Raw genomic sequence first — 6,000 nt, 5'->3', positions numbered from 1 at the left:
AGACCGTTCACCTGCTCCGAGTGTGGAAAGGGATTCACTCAGTCATCCACCCTGTTGACACACCAGCGAGTTCACACTGGGGAGAGGCCTTTTAAATGTTCTGACTGTGAGAAGAGGTTTAAAAGCAAAATTGAACTGCTGACACACCAACGCACTCACACTGGGGAGAGACCATTCATCTGCTCTGTGTGTGGGAAGGGATTCACTCGGTCATCTCACCTCCTGACACACCAGCGAGTTCACACTAATGAGAGACCTTTTAAATGTTCTGACTGTGAGAAGAGGTTTAACAGCAAAATTGAACTGCTGAGACACCAACGCACCCACACTGGGGAGAGGCCGTTCATCTGCACCGTGTGTGGGAAGAGATTCACTCAGTCATCCATCCTGCTGAGACACCAGCGAGTTCACACTGGGGAGAGGCCGTTCACCTGCTCCGTGTGTGGGAAGAGATTCACTCGGTCATCACACGTGCTGAGACACCAACGAGTTCACTCCAATGAGAGACCTTTTAAATGTTCTGACTGAGAAGAGGTTTAAAAGCAAAAGTAATCTGCTGTCACACCAACGCACTCACACTGCGGAGAGGCCGTTCACCTGCTCAGTGTGTGGGAAGGGATTCACTCAGTCATCACACGTGCTGAGACACCAGCGAGTTCACGAAATGAGCAGGTCCAACGAGCCGGTCTGTAACACAGGCCAATGACTCAGTGCAGCTCGTGACCCAGTCACTGGGCTCCGTTATAGCCTCTCCTGTCAGTAACACACAAAGAGAAATTGTAAATCTGAAACAGAAAGAGATAATGTATCACACTTCATATCAACCACCAGTTTTTCCCTCTTTCCGGCTTTTAAAATAATCTGTTTCACAGTTTGTCAAACCCGAAACAGCCTCTGGGATTTGCTGATTGAGAATTTCAGTGGAAATTGGGACCGTCACGAAGTATCGGAACAAATATCCCCGCTGAGGTTTCGGGATTGTTACTGGTTTATTTATATCAGTGAGTGACCAATTTTAAACAAGGTGAGGGTCTAAACCTAAGGTAAGAGCCTGGGATAGACAAGAGATTCTTCAATGTATCAAGTTAAATTACACTGATTCCACCAACACTGGACATCACATCCCTCAAACATTGTTACCTGTTACTGTATAAAACTGGTGAGGGTGGAAATGGGAAATAACTGAAGAAACCTTCATTGTATCAAAGTTAATTCTGATCATTATTATTATACAAACATTCTACAGCCGGTCCCTTAAAAAGGACCCAATATCAAACCAGTCCCCAGTCCTTGGGCCTGTGCCTATGTTGTGATTTGCACCCGCTTCTGACTGACTTGTTATCAGACGCACTCCCGTCAACAGTAAACGGATGGAGCCGGATCCATAAGAGAAAAATGAGGACCGAGCTCCGCGGTTCTCCCAGAGTGCGGGAGGCGGAGTAACAGCAGCAGACAGAGAGATCTCTCTAAACCAGCCGCTGCCGCCGGAGAGAAGCGAGTCCCGTTCCGAGCCGTGTCTGTCAGGCGCCCGCTGACCCTCTCTTCACTGAAGGGGACCGATTCAGCACCAACTCACACACCCACCATTGGATCATTGAATCACCTTCAACACCTGAATTACATCACCACTTAATCCTCTATACACGAGGAAATACAAACCTTGTCCACGCAACGTGCCCTCATAATTTAAACATTTTAGCCCCGGTATCATTCTGGTCTTTCTGCGCTGCACCTCCTGCAAGGCCAATATATCCTTCCTGAGGTCTGGTGCCCAGGACTGAATGCCGTACTCTGAATGTGGCCTTAGCAGAGTTCATAGAATTCTAACATAACTTCCACCCTTTTGAATTCCAGTTCCCTTGAGATAAAGGCCGACATTCCATTAGCCATTTTAATTATTTTTTGCACCTCTCTGCCAACTCTTCGTGATTTCCCGAAGTATCTCTGCTCACCCACAGTTCCTGGCTTCTCACCATTTTGAAAATACTCTGATTTATCTTGCTTCGGGCCAAAGTGGATGGCCTCACATTTCCCCAGATTGAAACTTTGAACAGTCTGGGGCTCTTTTGTATCGAAAAGAGAAAGCTGAGGCTGACCTGATACAGGACTTTAAGATTATGCAAGGGTTTGATAGGTCAGATGTAGATAAGGTGTTTGTACTTTTGGGAGTGGGGATGTGAGAACTTAGGGCCATGAATATAATAGTCATCAATAAATCCAATCTGGCATTCAAGAGAAACATATTGATCCAGAGAGTCGTTAGAATGTGCAGCTCTCTCCCACACGGAGTAGTTAAGGCGAATCGCATGGATGCATTTACAGGGAAGCGAGATAAACACATGGAGGAGAATGGAATATTCGGGTTTGCTCATAGGGTTAGATGAAGAGGGGTTGGAGGAGGCTCGTCTGCAGCATAAACACCGGTATGGTCTAGTTGGGCCGAATTGCCTGTTTCTGTGATGTACATTCGATGTAATTCTATGTAAGCTCCATCTGACACAGTTTTACCAACTCACTGAATCTATCAATTTCCCTTTGTAACTTTACGCTCCCATCTACACTACTCACTGTGCACCCAAACTTGGTGTCGTCGACAAACCTGGATATACCGCTCTCTATTCCTTTATCTGCCTCATTTATACAGATCCCTGGGGGACACCACTAATCAAATCCTGTCAATTTGAGTACATACCCATTAACCCTACTCTCTGTCTCCTACCTCCAAACCAACTCCCTCCCCATGTCAATGGGTTGCTTTGAATTCCACATGTTCTCATTTCTGTTAACAGTCTCTGATGCTAAACCTTAACGAATGCCTCTGGAAGTCAATATACACATAACCCCCATAGACACTCCATTATTTACCACGTTAGTTACATCTTCAAAAAGTTTCGTTGGACTTGACTTACACTTTACAAATCCATGCTGACTCTCTCTGATCAATTCATGTTTATCCAAGTGCTCAGTCATTCTTTCCCTAATAACAGATTCTGGCAACTTCCCCACAACAGACGTCAGACTAATAGGTCTATAATTTCCTGTTTTATCTCTCCTACCCTTCCTAATTAATGGAATGACATTTGAAATTTTTCAATCCATGGAATTATTCCTGAATCAAGAGAGTTTTGAACGATCATGACAAAAGCATGTACAATTTCCTCACCTGTTCCCCTTCGTCCCCTGGGATGGTAAACATCAGGTCCTGGAGATTTGTTTGTCTTTAGTCTAATTGTTTTCTCCAATACCATTATTTTACTTACACTGAATCCCCTTGATTTATTTTCAGTTTTCCTCGTGTCTCTGGTACATTATCCTCATGCTTTTCTGTGAGTGTCAAAAAAGGCTGCTATTTCCTGATTTTTGAATTACAATATCACCTCCATTTGTCTTTAAGGGGCCCACATTACTCTTAGTCACCCTTCTTTCTCTTAATGTACGTGTAAAAACCTTGAAAGTTGTCCTTAATTTCACTCACTAGTTTTTCTCGTTTTCCCTCTTTGCACCTTTTACGATTTTTTTTTCGTTTCAGCACCACAATAAACAACTCTTCACTGTGAAATTTGCTCAATTAGTTCTTCAGTGTCAGAGCGAGAATTGTCCATCCCGAATTTATTTAAAGTAACAAACACAAGCACAAATATTCATTCGTCTATCAAAGCACTGATGGACACAGAAAGATAAACACAGCTTGAAACGCAGTCAGTATCGGGATTCACAGGGAAACTGGCAAGTGAAATAGACAAAGATCAAACAGTCTGAACCCCCAACAGAATGTGACGTGTAGCTGATAGATATTAATGAGAGGAGGTGGGAAACAGTACCATGACTTGGCTCCGTGGCTTAGTTGGTTAAGCGCTTGTTCAGTAAACAAGAGATCTTGGGTCCAACTCCCAGCGGTGCCTTTGTTTAATTCGTGGTGTTTCGTGAATTTTAGACGGAAAAACGCACAGTGCGGTGTTTGTGTTTTGTTCAGGAGCCAACACAGAACTGATCAGGAAGTCTCTTCAAAAATGCCTTTTCATGAAACAGTCAGCCCTCTCATAGAATGTGTCCGTGACACGTTCTTGTTTCTGGGCTCATTGAGGTCGGGGGATAATTCTCGATTCGAGGGTCATACCCTGGAGACGCCCTAATTTCACCCTAGTCTTTTGATCTTGACGTGCGGTTCAAACTTTGCAAAGAGGAAAAATAAATCCCCAAATCACTCCACCTGAATCTCAAGCGCTTTCGGAAGAAGTTCAGTTCAAACAATCAGGACTTCAAAGGCACCTCAATGACCTGCACTTTCATTGAACGAGCTTTGCTTACAATTACATTCGACCTTGAAACCGCTCTGGGTTTTCATCTCACTGAAGCAGAGTGTGGCCGCTCTGTATCTGTGAGCATGTCGGTGACGAGGTTAGCTCTGATATTGGTCGCTTTCAATTTTTAAGATCTCGTCAAGTTCAGGGAAAAGAAACCGAGAATCGAATTGTCCCTGTAAGTGATGAATTGAAGGGATTGGTGCTCCAAGCAGATCTGGAAAATGCGCAGTGCGGTCTCTCAGGAATTCCAAATCCACCCTCTCGCCACTCGGCGATCATATTAACTGAGCTTTACTCTGGCCCAGTGACACCGCGCTGAAATCGAGTATTTCTCTGGCACGTTTCTCTTAACTTCACAGTTGCTGGTTTAAGAGTGAAGACCGGCTCGTTGGATTTTCACTCCTGCAAGTTTCAACCATTCATTTTGGAAAAGTAAACTGACAGTCGACAGCTGTTTATTGGTCGCTGCAGCCTCAAGGTTTAGCTCAGTGAATTACTGGTTTCGCAGGTGACCTCTTCACTTGTCTCGGTGGTGCTATTGGTTAGATTGATTCGAGCCCTTATTTTATTTTTCCTCAGGATTCATTGCCTCAATGTTCCAGGGTTTCAATGTGTGTTTTGTCTGCAAGAAAATGTACCGTGATCATTGCCGGCTGAGCAGGGCTGATATTCCACCATTTACCCTGTGGACTAAAAAAAACCTTGTGATCGGAGAGCAGGCACATGAAACTTATAAAGGAATGGAACATTGGCTTCACGGAAATCACAATTCATCTTGACAGACAAGATCCTGAAAGGCGAATTCGCTGTGACATGGAGATTTCTGTAGTGAGCGAGACCAGACTGTTTCTATGTTCAGAGAATAAATGGCGCACGCTTTATGTTGGAAAAGCAAAACGGTGGGGATTTTTGTCATAGCCCGATGCCTTTCGTGTTGTATCAATTGTCCCTCGTTGCGTTACTTTCATCTTGATCGCATAACCAGTTCGGGCGTTCTTGTGATAAATGGCGACAATTGCCTGCTTTGATAAATTTAACAACGGCTGCACCAGATTCCTGGCGTCAAAAACACTGAACTTTTAACCCCACTCTTAAGATACAGTCTGTAAAATAATGAAATTTCATCACATGCAAAGCACAAAAATCAAAGATTCCAACCACTCGCTGTGTAAAGAAGTTTTTACTCATGTCACCTTTGGTTCTTTTACCAATCACCTTAAATCTATGCCCTTTGGTTCATGTCCCTTCCGCCAATGGGAACAGTTTCACTCTATCGACTCTGTCTGGGCCCTTCATGATTTTGAATATCTCCATCAAATCTCCTCTCAGCCTTCTCAGTTCCAAGGTGAACAATCCCAGCGTCTTCAGTCTATCCATGTAATTTAAGTCCCTCACCCCTGGAATCATTCCAGTAAATCTCCTCTGCACCCTCTCAAGGCCTTCACATCCTTCCAAAAGTGCACTGCCCAGAACTGGACACAATACTTCATTTGTGGCCGAAATAGTGTTTTATGAAGGTTCATCATGACTTCTATGCTTTTCTACTCTATGCCCCTCTTTATAAAGCCAGGACCCCGTCTGCTTTATAAACCGCTTTCTCAACCTGCCCTGCCACTTTCAACGATTTGTGCACATATACCCCAAGATCCCTCTGTTCCTCTAACCCTTTTAGAATTCTGCCCTCTAGTTTATATTG

At 44.1% G+C, this 6,000-nt stretch overlaps 1 long non-coding RNA gene across 1 annotated transcript; it reads left to right on the top strand.

Moving 5' to 3' along the window:
• Nucleotides 1-945: 945 nt before the first annotated feature.
• Nucleotides 946-5,464, top strand: LOC137310898 (uncharacterized). The gene is made up of 2 exons (XR_010960215.1): nucleotides 946-1,001; nucleotides 4,884-5,464. It is a non-coding gene; the product is annotated as an uncharacterized lncRNA (long non-coding RNA).
• The last annotated feature ends 536 nt before the right edge of the window (nucleotides 5,465-6,000 follow it).

The sequence above is a fragment of the Heptranchias perlo genome, unplaced genomic scaffold (genome assembly GCF_035084215.1).
Source record: "Heptranchias perlo isolate sHepPer1 unplaced genomic scaffold, sHepPer1.hap1 HAP1_SCAFFOLD_289, whole genome shotgun sequence".
NCBI classification, from domain to species: Eukaryota; Metazoa; Chordata; class Chondrichthyes; order Hexanchiformes; family Hexanchidae; genus Heptranchias; species Heptranchias perlo.
The sequence above is the reverse complement of the archived record's forward strand: the minus strand, read 5'-3'. Positions and strand labels throughout refer to the sequence as shown.